This window comes from Diabrotica virgifera, chromosome 7 (genome assembly GCF_917563875.1).
Source record: "Diabrotica virgifera virgifera chromosome 7, PGI_DIABVI_V3a".
Lineage (NCBI taxonomy): Eukaryota > Metazoa > Arthropoda > Insecta > Coleoptera > Chrysomelidae > Diabrotica > Diabrotica virgifera.
The window spans coordinates 85,667,485-85,685,140 of NC_065449.1; the positions used below are offsets into that span (position 1 = coordinate 85,667,485).

The window sequence follows — 17,656 nt, forward strand, 5'->3', positions numbered from 1 at the left end:
TTTATGGGGGTTTCTTTCCCTTTAACCCCCCCAAACTTTTGGGTACGTTCCAATTAAATTATTTCTGCGGTACCATTAGTTAAACACTGTGTTTTTAAAACTTTTTTACCTCTTTCTATTTTTTCGATAAAGCTCTTTTTATCAAGATATGGCTTCTTTTTAAAATGGTTCAAAATATACCTAAAAATGTAAATCATAAATAAATTTTCATATTATTAGTCTCTACAATCGTACTTAACCATATACAAATATGTGGTGGATTTGACAAATATTCAAAATATCACGATAAAAACTGACTTCAAAAAAGTACTAAGAGGCAAAAAAGTTTTAAAAACATTGTGTTTAATAGTACCACAATAATAATTCAATTGTAACTTACACAAAAGTTTGGGGGGGGGGGGGGGTTTAAACGAACAAAACCCCCATAAAATTTGTATGGGGTGTCGGGTGTCCAAATTTCACTATACAGTGGAACCTCGATTATCTGTCTCTCTATTAACTGTTAACCATTTTGTAAGAGAGACTAAAAACTTTTTTTACAGTCACCTCCTGTTTTCATATGATATTTTTTGACATGTTTTGTAGTAAATTCAATTATCTATTTACTACAAAACATGTCAAAATTTACATGTGAAAACAGATGACCCTAAAAATGGTTTTTCGTCTCCTACAAAATTCATGAAAAAGCAGATAGGAGGTATTGTCACATCACCGACGATATACCAGAAGTATATGTGGCCATACCAAATAATACATCCTTGATAAATATAAACATTTTTATTGCACAAAATATATATATTTCTATATATATATATATATATATATATATATATATATATATATATATATATATATATATATATTTCCATAATCATCACTACGATGATGATTCATTTGTATTGAATTGTACATTGCAATTCTCTGATGTTTGGGAAAAAGGGCTTAAGTCAGAATTGCACATCGATAATGTTTTGATGATTTCTGGACCAGAAAAATCGGCTCTTTTTATTGGTACATACAGTTTAAGTCTGCAACACTTTTTTTATGGTCCAGAAATCATCAAAACATTATTGATGTGCAATTCTGACTTCAGCCCTTTTTGCCAAACATCAGAGAATTACAATCTGGTCATAACTGACCAATGAGCAATTTTAATTTAACCTAAATTACTACTGTTCCTTAAAATGAAGAGCTTACCCTATAGCGTCTCTTATCTAATCTAACAAGATCGTGCACTATTCTAACATACACAGGCACACAAGCACTACGCTCTGCTTTTCACTATCACCTCTCACTCAAACTATTTTAGTTCAAAAGGCTTTGTCCTCTTCAATCTTCTAGTTTGTCCAGTAGTAGATATCGAGGAGCTGGATTTCCTCAATATTCTCATACTTATGAAGTTGTTGTTGCTCATGACCTCCTGCTATCTTCTTGATGACTATATTATCCAGGTTCCATTCCTAGGTCTTGATATTTGTTTATAAAGTAATATCTTATTATGCATCGACAATGTGGAGTTTCTTCCAACTAGTCAATACACTTTTTATAGGTATCTTTCTTTTGCCTTTCATAGCCACAACAAGGCTATAATACGTTTCCTTCCTGGTTTTTTTGTAGACCACTTTCAGCTGATTCTAAAAAATTAAAATGAATGGTAATTTTTCTATTCTTTACAATTAAAAATCAAAAGAAATAGGAAATAGGTACTACTATTTACAGGTAATAATATGCATAAATAATTCGTTTCCTAAGAATACAGAAAATTGAAAACGTTTTTATAATACTTACATAATTGTTTAAACAAAAGAGACCCAGCCAGAGCAAAACTAACAGACAGAACTGCAAAAAAGCCACTAATTTCCATTTTCCCACCCCCTTATCTTATATGCATTTTCCAATCAAAATTTTTAGGTTGTCATGAACATGAAAGACTCAACCTCAACAAATAATAATAAACAAAAAGCTCTACAGCTCTACTTCCACTTCCCGCCAAATGGACACAGGTTGGTGACACTGAATTCACGCCAAATAAATGAAAAAATAGAACAATTTTCTTTTTCGTCAATTTCTTCACGAAGTTTATAACGAACAAACTTAAGTCCACTTTACATCAACAATAAATTGAACAATAAATTGACAAAGTTATTCAAGGCCAAATTTGACGTGTTAAAGCACACTTTGACATCTAAGTTTGTTCGTTATAAACTTCACGTGAAGAAAAAGAAAATTGTTCTATTTTTTCATTTATTTGGCGTGAATTCAGTGTCACCAACCTGTGTCCATTTGGCGGGAAGTGGAAGTAGAGCTTTTTGTTTATTATTATTTGTTGAGGTTGAGTCTTTCATGTTCATGACAACCTAAAAATTTTGATTGGAAAATGCATATAAGATAAGGGGGTGGGAAAATGGAAATTAGTGGCTTTTTTTGCAGTTCTGTCTGTTAGTTTTGCTCTGGCTGGGTCTCTTTTGTTTAAACAATTATGTAAAGTGCACTTTACATCAACAATAAATTGAACAATAAATTGACCAAGTTATTCAAGGCCAAATTTGACGTGTTCTCAAAGCACAATTTGACATCCAAGTTTGTTCGTTATTAACTTGACGCCAATAAATTCGTGAATTTCTTGAAAGCAAAATTTTCTTGTCCTCAAAAAAATTGAAGGAACTTGGAATAAATGTTGTAAAAATGAGGAGACGTTAATTTGTCCAATTCGTTCCTTTATTTGCGCATGTGCAGGCAATGTCATATTGAATTTCGTGCCAAAATTTAAATAATGTGCAGTGGACCTATTACGGCTAAAAAAAGATTATTCTTTCTTTAACTAGTAGTATATTTTAACATTATTATAGATTATTCTTTCTTTAACAAAGTATTCATAATATCTAAATGTGCTTTTAAACAAATGTTAGTGTAGATTTCAATTAAATTATTTATCTATAATTATTTATAACTATTTATATAAGGCGCGTTCCAAGTGACATGAAAACCGTCCTTCGTACTGCCCTCGTCATGCGCATTATAAAAAATGCGTTCCAAGCGAACATGAACGATGATTGGTATCGTACACCGTGTTGTTCCAAGCGATCCATGTACCGCTTCGAAATCGGTAACTGAACGGCCCTTTTGATACATGCCTTCAAGCAGAAACCATTTGTACTGACTTGCGCAGTTAGGATTGTTTTTATTTTTACTGGTCACTGCTATGAGATCAGCTGATGATTCAATAATAGAATAATCCACAATTTACGCTATTAGTACCTGTGAATCTTGATTTCCGTTTAAATAATTATTAATTCTTTTTTTTTCAAATTAATCTTATAAAAATGGATAATTTATTATTTTCTTTTTTCATAGAAGACAACGATTTAATGTCAGATATCGATTCTGGGGAAGGTTTTGAAGCTGAAGTGATGTTTAATGAACATGTTAAGTCCACTTTACATCAACAATAAATTGAACAAGAAATTGAAAAGTTATTTAAGGTCAAATTTGGCTTATACAAAACACAATTCTACATCCAATTTTGCCGTGAATAAAAAGAAAATTGACAAAATAAAACATATCCAATTGTTCTATTTCATCAAATTATTTCACTTTCTTTTACAAACCATACATTTTGTACTCGTCAAATTTGGTATTGAATAACTTTGTCAATTTCTTATTCAATTTATTGTTGATGTAAAGTGGACATTAGAAATATTAATTTTTAACCATAACCATCTAGCAAACTACTAGTGGTACAGTGGTACTCGCACTGAAAATGGCTCAGGCGCAACTCGAACTTGAAATGGTAATGGTACACGAATTCGTTCCAAGAGGGTTACGTACCGGTAATCGGATCGAGATCGAAAGAAAACCGTTCAAGGGCGATTCTGCGCATTAAAACAGTCCAATCGATTTCGTGGCGGTTCAAGGGATCGTACAAATGTGTCGTCTTGGAACGAACCTATTAGGCAATCCAAACCACGTGACCTCTGGTTGGCACACAAACTAACAAAGAGGTTATGTTTGCATCTATTTTTCAATGATTTTTCATTGTTTATCGTCGTATTTTGGATTCATTTAAATTTCGTTTCCTGTTTTTGTGAACTTTATAAACTTTACCACAATGCAAACTGATTATTTAAGGAAATTATTATTGGAAACTCCAGATGTTGCGAGAAAGGTAGGCGAAACAATTTTTTTACTGTTCATTTTGCCTCGATATTTATCAATAATGATGAATTTTGCAAGCAATAACATTATTTCTTTTATTGTTCTAGATATTTATTGAAGCTGAAAATAATTGGGGATTTAGATCCATACGCAATTCAGTCAGAATTGGATTTTACAGTAAAGTGCAGTCCATCAAGTTACTATTATAGATATTTATACATATCTGGTGGAATCTCGCAGTTGCTACTCTAAGCAGCAGATGAAAGCACACAAAAGCCTTCAGGCACATAAATATTTTACAGCTGGATTTGTTTTGAATGGAGTAAAAATTGTTAATGATTTCCTGATTTCCATATTATTGTCGGAAAGGTATGCCTTTATTTTATTTATTCACCATTAAGAAATATATGGATAACAGTATTAGTGTCTTTTGGATAAATTGGTTTTAAATATTAGATTTATTTACGTTTATATATCTGTATGAAACCAGACATATCATCGTCCTAATCTGTAAACTGCGAACTCCATAATTCTCTGAAAATGATTTATTACTGCCATATATTTGAATTACTGTCATGATTGTTCTAAAATTATATTATATGAATGTCTGATTTTAAATAAAATATTCTCAATCATTGTAAAGAACGCAAATACTCTAATAAAAATAAATTTTTGTAGTTGAAGAATTTCCAAAAAAATAAAATATTTTTTTTAGGTGAAGCATTTCCAAAAAACCTTGCTAAACGACTAAATGCTTGGGTGGGGTGATAGCCAGTTCTGATGACATAGCAAATTTACATTGTATGCGTATGGCCGGTAATAGTGAAGTCTGCAGCCATATTGCAGCAATCCTATTTTTAGCTTAGTATGCTCAGGGCAAGACAGACGAAGAAGAACCCAATGTATGTACATATGTTACAGCTACATGGTTTGGAGATAGCAACATATGCATTCTCTGATGAAAAACTAATGAGTTTTGAAACTGTTCAGTCAGAGTGCTTGTTGCGCTCACTAAACGAATTGAAATATAAGATGGCTTTGGCATTGTGTTGCAGCGATATGAAAATGGTTATTCATTTTTAATTATAATGTTCTTCTTCATCATGAGTAATTATGTATTGGTCTTTTAAATGTGTATTTATTTTTGTAATTAGTATCAACTTGTAATGATAATATACATTTATCGTTTAAGGTATGACTATGTTTTGACTCTAAAATAAATGTTTTAAAAATCGAATCCTGCCTCTTTCTGTTAGTAACTACCCATGGATATCACAAATTGTGCTTACTGATAGGTTTGTTCGTAGAACGATCAGCAACTCTTGCCAACCATCAGACACATGTGCATTCGTAGTCTATGAATGCTAACTATTAACTGCACAACGCTAACTGTTAACTGCTCATGCATCTGATGGTTGGCAGCAGTTGCTAATCGTTTGTGTCGTACTATGAACAAACCTATTAGGTCTGGATCCCGTGTACCAAAAAAATTGATTAATAGCCAGCTGAAAATTTGTTAATAGCTTAACGGTGTCCAGTTGGACAAACTTTGATGTATTGTGACACTGGAACAGGGGTAGTTTTAATTGTGAAACAGTTTGGAAACTCAGATTTGGAACATCAGATTACAAAAACATCCCATATATTTTGTCGGACAGAACATCCAATTGATCTATTATCCTTTCATTAAATTCTCATGCAAAAATCAGACTGCTATTACTAACCAACATGATTCCTGTAGTTTGACATGGTCTTCGTGTTCTATCATTAAAATGCCCAGTTGGTGATTTTTTCACCAGTCTGGTTTTTGCATGAGAGTTTAATGAATTGGTAGCAAATCAACTGGAAGTTTTATCTGACAAATTACATAAACATTTTCGTAGTTTGACGTTCCAAATTTTTAACCTGTTCCACAGTTAAAACTTCCAGTGTTCCCGTACATCAAAGTTTGTCGGACTAGACACCATTAAGCTATTAATAAATTTTCAGCTTGCTATTAATCAACTTTTTTTTGGTACGTGGGATCCAGGTCTATATGGAATAAATCAATAACAAAACAAATTCCCTGTCAAAACTGCATTTATTTTGAATAGAATGAAAAACAAAATAATATTGTTTTAACAAAATAGGGGATAAATGTTAAAATTTAGTACTATTAATAAAGTTTGTCACATTGGCCTAAAAATGAATGTCACTAGTTACGTTAGTGTCACATATAAATACATAATTGTCATAATATTAATAAAAACCATAATTCCTAGCATGAGTGCGTCCTGTTATTTGACAATTTAGTTAGGTGAGGAAACATAAATGAGTTTCTAATACGGCTTTTCATCGATTACTATACACGGATTATACGACATATGACAGAAGCTCAAAACAAATGACTGTGAATGAAAAGCCCTATAGAGGGAACATGAAAAAAATTAACATTATCCAATCAGCTCGACTTCCACAGTTCACTACTATACAGATTACAGGCATGTTTTCAGCACTTAAAATCACCACAAACGAAAAGTTTATAAAATAATCAATCTAATGAATGTCTTTAAATACTATATTAAGCTCAAAATCACGACAAAAAACAAATTAAAATTAACATTATTCTGATAAGTTGGACTTCCACAGTTCACTACTATACAAGTCACAGGCATGTTGTCAGCACTCAAAATCACCAAAAACGTAAAGTTTATAAAATAATTAATCTAATGAATGTCTTTAAATACTATATTAAGCTCAAAATCACGACAAAAAACAAATTAAAATTAATATTATTCTGATCAGTTGGACTTGCACAGTTCACTATTATACAAGTGACAGGCATGTTGTCAGCACTCAAAACCACCAAGAACGTAAAGTTTATAAAATAATTAATCTAATGAATGTCTTTAAATACTATATTAGCTCAAAATCAGGACAAAAAACAAATTAAAATTAACATTATCCGGATCAGTTGGACTTCCACAGTTCACTAATATACAAGTCACAGGCATGTTGTCAGCACTCAAAATCACCAAAAACGTAAAGTTTATAAAATAATTAATCTAATGAATGTCTTTAAATACTATACTACCTCAAAATCACGACAAAAAACAAATAAGAAAAATCAATAATTACATTGAGTTTAGGTTATTATCAATAAAACAATCAGGATTTCTTAAAATGTAGTATGTTAAAGATGTCAGTTTTTTCTAAATAATAACAATAAATACAGAGCATCTATATTCATTGATAATAACTTATTTATTATTTACAACTATTCTTATTTTGACCTAATCTATGAATGATGTATAAGCAGACCTTATGATTCTAATGCCCGCATTACACGAGGCTAGATTTTCAAGCTAGCGCTTTTAAACAAGCATGTTAGTATTACTAGCTCCATGTATACAGAATTAGCTTCGCATGTAGGCTAGTATGCTAATGAGAAAGACAGTAAGTCAGTGTCTTAAGCTAGGATCGGCTAATAGCATGGAGTTCTATTTTGTTAAGCTCCTTCTCTATTGGTTTTATTATCTTGGCATGTGTACCACCCTCGTCTGGCCCGCAAAGCTAGTGTTTTTAAACGGCAAGCGCATAATGTCGACCTGTTTTATTTTTTTAAAGAGATAACCACATACTTCTAAAACTCTTGCTGGTAAAGCGTTTTTGTGTGTGTTTTGTGTATTGGCACTGGTTTTCACAACCAACTGGCCAGTCAATTTCATAATGATTTTTTAGACTATAACTTATCACTAACTCAGGGGAGTAATATGTAGTGTGTATGTTGAGTAAGTGTCTTGTTACTTTGCAAAGTAGACGTCATTGTCTTTCCAAAGAGACGCTAATTGTATCCAAACATCTGCAGTCTCTCTGGTGAGTACCGATCCCACAAGGACAGAAATTACTTTCATTTATTAATTTAAAATAAACGAAAAACCCTGGTGAGATTCGAACTCACGACCATTCAACCTTTCGATCCAAAGGTACGCACCCTGACCACTGAGCCACAGAGGGGGTTAGTATGCTGTCGTTGACAGTTGTTGATCTCGCAATAGTACAGTGACTGGCTGAAAATTTTCCAGCCACATGTAAACCATTCTAGCATGCGCCAAGCCAGGACAGTAACTCAAGCTACGATACCAGGATATCTAGCTTGCTATCCTAACTTGAATAACTAGCCTCGTGTGATCCTGGCTTAAGGGTTCAAAGATAGAGGGAAGTTACTAGGAATTGACAACTTCTCTGGTATACTACATTCGCTCTCGCGAGATTTTTTTTGACACTGACGTTAGTAATTTCTTTTTTGAAAAATTCAGTTGTCAGAAGTGTCTGGAAATTACTACAAAACCAACGCACCTGCTCATATCCAATATTATTAATAGTAAACAGACATAAAAATAACATAAACCTTACGCCAATCAATATTTATTTATTTAAACCATTATAATGTATTGATAGCAAATGAGAAAATTATTTATTGTACAAAATAAAAATATTTTGTAGAAATAAACTTCACAAAATTTTATGAGATTAGTAGACACTCCCACTATTTCTAATAATTCTTCTTTTTTTAATGAAAGATTAAGTTGATTTGAGTTGATTTTAGCAGTTAATAGTGTGAGGTATACTACATTCGCTCTCGCGAGATTTTTTTTGACACTGACGTTAGTAATTTCTTTTTTGAAAAGTTCAGTTGTCAGAAGTGACTGGAAATTACTACAAAACAATTAAAACAAACAATAACACAGCACCTGGAGTTGATAACATTTATTATAAAATGCTCGCTAGTTTGTCAGAATCAAGTATTGAAATTTTTCGCAACATAATTAACTCAATATGGAATCGGGCAGAATTTCCAACAAGCTGGAAGGAATATAAAGCAATCCCAATTCTGAAACCAAATAGAGATGCTGAAGATCCAGAGTCATATAGAGCAATTTCTCTAGCTTCTTGTGTATTAAAAACTGTAGAAAGAATGATCAAAGTCAGACTAGTTCATTGGCTCGAAAATAATAAAAAATTACCTAAATTACAGTTTGGCTTCAGAAGAGGATGCTCAACTATTGAAAATATCGGCAACCTAGTAAGTGATATAAATATCGCCTTTACTAATAACAACTCCGTTCCAGCAATTTTCGTAGACATAGAATCAGCATATGATAACGTCATATTAGACATTCTCTATGAAAAAATGGAAAAAATGGGAATCTCCCAATCTTTGACCTCACGTATAAGATTACTATATTCCGATAGGTCAGTGTCAATAAATATAAATGATGAAACATTGGGACCTAAAACGACCAATATTGGGTTACCACAAGGAAGTATACTAAGCCCTGTACTATACTTAATATATACAGCAGATCTGGAAAGTAAAATTAAATGTAGTGAGACCGTTTCTATACTACAATTTGCCGATGACATTTGTATATATTCCCCATGCCAGTATATTGAAGAAGGGTGCAAAAAATTAAATATAGCCTATAAGAACCTTAATAAATGGTGCAATGAAAATGGCCTAAAAATTTCCAGGAAAAAAACAGAAGTCTGCATTTTTACGAGGAAAAGAAAACACATTCCAACAGAAATAACATTGGATACAACAAAGTATAGTGTACGGGCATCTGTAAAATACCTAGGAATGTATCTGGATAAAAAAATGACATGGAAAAACCACATAGATTATTTAATCAAGAAAACTGAAAAAGGAATTAACATCTTACGGTCAGTGTGTGGAACAAAATGGGGATCAGATCCAAACGTAGCAATCCTTTTGTACAAATCCTACATTAGGTCAATACTGGATTATGGTAGTTTCTTCTATGACCAAGCTTCCAAAAGTCAACTAGAAAAAATAGATCACGTAGTAAATAAGTGTCTAAGGCTATGCCTAGGGGCTTTAAAAAGTACACCAATTGATTGCTTATTTGCCGAAGTAGCAGAAACTCCACTAAAATATCGCCGAAAGATTTTAGCTTCCAATTTTATAGCTAAATTAAGTTCTAAAAATAGCAACTTAGTCCAAAAAATCAATATACTGTTTACATCGGATCTTACCCATAGTTATTGGAAGTCGAAAAAAAGTTTAACTATTACTGAGTCATATTATGTAATAAATAACGTAATAGAAGAAATATACTCTTCAGATATAGATCCATTATATAGCATAAATATTTATAACATCCATCCAATTAACTGTGTTTTTCTCCAAGACTATTCAAAATTTCACCCAAGGATTAGACAATACATATTTGAGGAGGATTTAGAAAAGTATCTTCCCAGATGTCAATATATATTCACGGATGCATCAAAGAACAACAAGAAAGTAGGTTGCGCTATATTTGATCCACATAAAAATCATAAAAAATCCTTTAAATTAAATGAAAAGCTTACAATATATACTGCAGAATTAATAGCCATATTAGAAGCTCTCCTGTATATAAGTAATATGAAAATTACAGCAGAATCATTTGCAATTTGTTCTGATAGTAAAAGTGCTATTATGAAAATAAAAAATATCCACCAAGTCAGTAGTAATTATATTTTGACTAATATAATTATTAAACTTCAAGAATTACAAACAAAAAAAATCAATGTATCATTAGTTTGGATTAAAGGACATTGTGGAATAAAAGAGAATGAAGAAGTGGACGAAGATGCTAAGAAAGGAAGTAGAACTGGAGAGCTTTTAAGTTATAAATGTCCCCACAGTGAAATTGCCTGCCACGTAAAACCCATAATACTAGCCGAATGGAGAGAAATGTATAGTAACAGTCCAAAGGGAAAATTTTATAAAAACATAGTTACCAAGCCTCCTGGCCAGTCTTGGTTCTCAAGACTGTCGGGAAGCAAGCGGTTTTTCTCTGTTTTGTGCAGGTTAAGGTTCAACCATGTTTTAACTCCCCAGTACAAATATAAAATAAAATTGAGTGATTCTCCTAATTGTTCATGTGGAGAAGAAGGTACAGCGGAGCACATGATCCTAGGCTGTTCTAGAATAATAAACGAGGTTAAATTATTAAATGAAGAAATGGCAAAAATACACAAAATCACCAGACCATATAACCTAACTCAACTATTAAGAGCAGAAGATTTCAATGTTTATCAAATTTTGTACAAACATATTTTATGTATTAGATTAAGTTTATAACCTATGTTTTTTTTCCTTTCGTGTTAAGCCCTACGCCTATCCGAGGTCCACCTGTCTCGTCTAAATGCTCTGATCGACCCCTGAGCGTCAAATTGTGTCCTAGTCTAATATCCCAAATTATATTGAAAAAAAGACAATGAAAAATAAAAAAAAAATATCAAAAAAAATATATATATATATATAAAAAAAATAAAAAAAAAAATAAATAAATAAAAAAAAAATACATAAAAAAATGATAAAAAAAAAATCAAAATGAAAAGAAATAATTCCAAATAAAAACAAAAATCGTTGAAAATTAGATATAGGTATATAAAATAGTTCTTTGTAAAATTAGAGCAGGATTGTGATTGGATACATACCTGAACAAATCAGTAGAAAGCAGGAAGCACTCCTTTGGAGCTTCCGCATAAATAATACAAATAATCCCAAAAAGGTAAGATGGCGAATGGACATTGACTCCGAAGCCAATAATGCTCTAACACACACACACACATTACTACAAAACCAACGCACCTGCTCATATCCAATATTATTAATAGTAAACGGACATAAAAATAACATAAACCTTACCCCAATCAATAATTATTTATTTAAACTATTATAATGTATTGATAACAAATGAGAAAATTATTTATTGTACAAAATAAAAATATTTTATAGAAACAAACTTCACAAAATTTTATAAGATTAGTAGACACTCCCACTATTTCTAATAATTCTTCTTTTTTTAATAAAAGATTAAGTTGATTTGAATTGATTTTAGCAGTTAATAGTGTGAGGTAGGAATTTTTGTGTTGTAGGTTTCCTATTCCGAATGTGTCAAAAAAAATCTCGCGAGAGCGAATGTAGTATAGGAATTTTTGTGTTGTAGGTTTCCTATTCCGAATGTCTCAAAAAAAATCTCGCGAGAGCGAATGTAGTATAACAACAGTTTTGTGTGCCAACCAAAGATCACGTGATTTAACTTTGACAGGTCGATGGATTCCCTAAGTCTAAACTATAAAAAATAGGTTAGGTTAAATGATATTTTCAAATATATTGGATAAGTAGATACGAATTAAAATGGACCGATGCCAACGGAAAAGACGGTATTATTTTATCAGATTGTACACTTTACTACAAATTTATTTTAGAGTGTAGTGTGCTTAAAGTGTAATGAAAAGAATTAACGGATTCGATGGTTGGAAATTCATGTCTAACAATAAACAAAACTTGTTTTCAATCTTCCCACAAGATTTATTTAAAATATTTGTAAGTTGTTAGTTCTGAAAGCTGGCGTTATTCCTTTCTTTTTATGTGTTTGGCTACATATTTGTTGATATCTTACCTGTGATAGAGAAGAAGATAGGTACTGGTTTTTTCTATGATAATGGGAAGACTAATTTCAAGGCTTTTTTATGCAGTTTTTGATTTTCGATTCTGTTAATTGTTTGTTCCTTGTACCCATTGTTTACTGCTACATATATATATTTGTTGCATGATGCGTGCAATTCTATAATTATATCTCGAAGTTATTTATGATATGGATATTTCCGTCAGTCTATGTAACATACAGTGGGTGATCAAATTATTAGAGCCACGTAGTAAAATTCAATGTTTTAGAGAAAGGGTATATCATTGAAGTGTATAATATATTAATGCATTTGTTTCCATTTGACTGTCTTGTTGCACTTAATGAATGCAATAAATAATAGTCCGACAATAGTGGTAATGCGTGACTCAGATGCCTTTGTTTATCAGTGCTGCCCAGCTAGCTTGCAACTCGTGTGCCTCTTATTTTGTATTCTTGGTGTTTACAGTTATAATAAACTCTGAGAGTTTCCATTGCTCTCCAGTGATATTCTGACAGTCTTATACAATTTTTTGGGAATTTAGTAAACATTGCACGTTCATTACACTAGTGGTACATCTCACCAAGGAAAATAGTAGAAATAAAAACTTTATTATTTAACACTAAATCACTCCAACAGAAGCATACCGTCCATTTCTAAAGTTTTAAAGGCAACGTGGACCGTATAAAGAAAAAATTTACATACCAATATTAAACAAAAGTAAAATTTTCTGAGGTGGCTCCAATAGCTACCCTAATAGTTAGGATGGGATGATGAATTGTGTCAGTATTTTGTATTAGATAAAAAAAGTAGCAAGTTGCCCAACGTATTGTTCTCTTCTTTTTGTTCTTTTCCTGATGCCTATTACAACGTTGGATAAATGGATGCCAAAGTCTAATATCTCAAAAGACCTGTTTTTGATTTACAATGATGATTCGGGCAACTTGCTATTTTTTTTATCTAATACAAAATACTGACACATTTCATCATCCCATCCTAACACAACATAAATAGGACTTTTCAACACTTCTCATTCTCATAGAACAGAAGTTCTAAACAAATGAGAAGGGCTGAAAAATCCTATTGGCAGTCTACATAATATGTTACATACACTGACAGAAATACCCATGCCATAAATAACTTCAAGATAGAATAGTACATCATTCAACAAATAGCAGTAAACAATGGGTACTAAGGAACAAAAACATAATAATATAAAATCAAAGTTGTGACCAACACGGCTTTGTATAGTTGTAATTTGTTATTTAATGACAATTTGGATGTCCTACCAAGGAACCAGTACATTTGTCTGAACTTGAGATCCAACTGCCTGCATTTCATTTGGAGGTATTTGTTCCATGTTATCCTTTGGTTGATATGCAATCCAAATGGTATTAACAATATAAAGAGGTTAATACAATAAAACAAAGGTTTAAGTATTTATTTTTTAAATTCTAATCCATTATGTATTACAATCTATAAAGTTTTGAACCAAAAGTATTAATTACACTTTCATTTGCATGCTGTCAGCATTTGTTTATTTAAATGTACTATAAAAAACCCACCATACAGCTAATTCCTTTATTATTATTTTTATCCTTTAAAACAATTTGTTTATCATACATTTTTGCTAGTTGTGGAAGTTCTTTTAACGGAATGTGATATAACATACTTTAAATGATACTTAAAATCATTTCAAATCAAACACCAATATCATGTATGTACATATTTATAAATTTATTAACAAACTGCAATCCTAGAAAAATAATATATTATCAACATTAGCCATTTACAGTAAAACCTCCGTTAATCGAAATAATTCAGGGGGAGGCTGTTTCGGATAACAAGAATTTCGGTTAAAAATAACATTGTTTTTTGTATTCTTCTTTTATCAAATTACATAGTATTGGAGAGATAGAGCTACAAAATATCGTTGTCAAAGGGAAACACAAAAGAAAATAGAAGATTTCCTTAAAAAACAGTCTAAACATGTTCAATTTCCTTAATTTTATTGCTGTTTAATTTACTTTTTATTGACAAAATTATTTAAACTGTCAAGACATTTCGGTTAACGGAATTTTTACTGTATTTGCCTTAAATGGCAACATTTTAAAACAAACAAACACACACACATATATTTGCACTAGATTTTCTCCTGGTTAAAAATGTACTGTCACAGCTTGTTCGATTAAATAACCGCAGGTTCAGTTGAAAGTATTTCAATGTTTTCTCTAAACAACTGCAATATTTGTAAAGCTGATATTCTTTGAACAAAAGATTTCTTGCATTGCATCTCATTTCACATATCAATATGAAAAATCTCTTCAAAATACCAAATCTTTCAATAACAAGCAATATTTATAATGGAAGCACTTCAACTGCTGCAGTTGAGAACTGGATAGCAATACATTGTCCATAAATTCCCCATTTTATATACCCATAATATGCACAAGTATTTAACAACTCCTAAAATAGAGTATTTATTTCTAAATGTACTTCTATATTGCAGGATGATTATTATCAGTTATGTTCTATGTTGTTCTGTTCTTTAAATGACAAAATACTAATTAAAGTCAACGTTTTACTTTTTTCCATGATCTTATTTTACTTTTTATCTACATTACAGGTAACAGCAGATTTTATACAGAACTTCAGCACATTTTAAAAGTTATTTTTATAATTTTTTACAAATTTACAAAACTATTTAATGTCAATTGTCAAAATAAAAGATTCCTTTATATGACATTGCTTGCACATGCGCAAATAGAGGAACGAATTGGACAAATTAACCATAGAGTTATATATTAGCATAGAGAGAGTGTCATTCAGAGCGAAGTGACGACACCATCTTTTTTATTTGGATTAGTGCTGTTTCACTCTTACGCATATTAAAGCTGCTACAGTTGTCCTCCCCTTCCGTGCCTATACTTACACTGAATGTCATCACAGATTCTGGATACAATGTGTTAGAAAGAGATGCCGCAAACCAGTCCATGAGATCTTGTCGTCAGGAAGCGCGGAAAGTAGGCTCACTCTATGTTAATATATACCTCTATGAAATTAACGTCTCCTGTAAAAATGTCAATATTTTCAGTAGTACCAATGCAATGATTTTTTTATTAGAAGCTTTTGAATGTCGTTTGTTTCTTTGTTTGAGTAAAGTGTTTGATTTGAAACAGAATAGAATAGAACAGATTAATAAAATAAATAAAATAGAGAGATAGATTAGAATAGATATATAGTATAAAATAAACTGAAATAGAATAGAGTAGAATATAATAGAATAGATGTAATATATATGTAGATACTTACTAATAAAGTATTTGATTTAAAACAGAATAGAGTAGAATGTAACAGATTAAATGAAATATATAGATAGATTAGAATAGATATATAGTATAGAATAAAGTAAAATATAATATAATAGGTGAAATGATTGTGAAAAGCAATAGTTTTAAGTACCTAGGATCGGTATTACAGAGTAATGGAGAAATAGATGGAGATGCATGCAGTAGAATTAGGGCTGGATGGATGAAGTGGAAAGAAGCGAGTGGTGTGTTGTGACAGAAAAATTCCAATGAAGCTGAAGGGAAAATTCTATAAAACAGCCACAAGACCGGCTATGATGCGCGGAACTGAATGTTGGGCAGTGAAAAAGAAAGCGGAACAACGAATGCATGTGGTGGAAATGAGAATGCTTAGATGGATGAGTGGAGTGACAAAGAAGGATAAAATTAGATATGAGTATATTAGGGGAAGTCTAGGTGTGGCACCAATTGATGCCAAAATGAGAGAGCATAGGTTAAGATGGTTTGGTCATGTTCAACATCGAGACGTTAATCACCCAATACGAAGAATAGCTGAAGTGCAGATTCCTGGAAGGAGTAGGAGAGGAAGACCAAAGAAGACGATAAGGCAGGACATGTTGGTAAAGGGGATTAACATTGATATGACTCAAGATAGAATTGTGTGGAGAAATGCAATTAGGGAAGCCGACACTGCATAGGGATAAGGCAAAGAGAATGATGATGATGATAATAGGTGTAATGTGTAGATACTTATATAGAATAGGTTTGAAATAGAGTAGAATATAATAGAATAAAGATACTATATACCTACATCCCTAATAGCACAAGGATGTCCTTCACAGACTTTAGGGAGGTCCGTTTTCGTCCAAGGAACGTCCTATTTTGGTCCAAATGTCGCGCTACCGAATGTCTGTTGGACGTCCACTTAAGGTCCGAAGGGACATACATTGGACCTTAATCGGACGTCCTAGGGGACGTAAATTGGACCTTAACAGGACGTCCTATTTTGGTCCAAATGCCACGTTGCCAAACGTCCACCTAACGTCCGAGGGGACGTTCAGTGAATGTCAATTGGACCTTCATAGGATGTCCCAGTTTGGTCCAATGTCTTGCTGCCGAACGTCCATCTAACGTCCTGAGAGGACCTCCGGTGGACGTCTAGCATCGATATTTAGACCTGTGGAGAATGTATGGTGGGAAATAAAAAATATATTTTTAAGGAACTTATATTACATCTTATATTAAATTACAATTATTGGATATTACATTATTTACATTAAATTACAATACACTTCTCCAAGAAATTAACGCACCACCTTAAAAATAGGGCATTTTTGATGTCTCGAATTTTCTAAACCTGTTGTCTCATCTGAGTGATTTTTTTATAATATAGCCTAGGCTATAGGTTACATCCTTAAGCTTGTCATGCACTGGTAGCTATACTGTAATATATGTATATTATATCATATCGCTCTCTATAGTAATGAGTGAGCCTGCAGACAGGGAACTAATGGTTCCGTATGTGCAGGCTCACTCATTACTATAGAGAGCGACGTGATATAATATATATTACAGTATAGCTCCCCGTGCATGACAAGCATAAGGCAGTAACCTATAGCCTCAGGCTATATTATTATAAAAAAATCACTTAGATGGGACAACAGGTTTAGGAAATTCGAGACATCAAAAATGCCCAATTTTTAAGGTGGTGCGTAATGCACTGTATATAT

The 17,656-nt window shown here is 32.0% G+C and overlaps 1 long non-coding RNA gene across 1 annotated transcript; it reads left to right on the forward strand.

Moving 5' to 3' along the window:
- The first annotated feature begins 3,484 nt into the window (after nt 1–3,484).
- On the forward strand, nt 3,485–5,392 carry LOC126887712 (uncharacterized). The gene is made up of 3 exons (XR_007699155.1): nt 3,485–4,165; nt 4,263–4,524; nt 4,871–5,392. It is a non-coding gene; the product is annotated as an uncharacterized LOC126887712 (long non-coding RNA).
- The last annotated feature ends 12,264 nt before the right edge of the window (nt 5,393–17,656 follow it).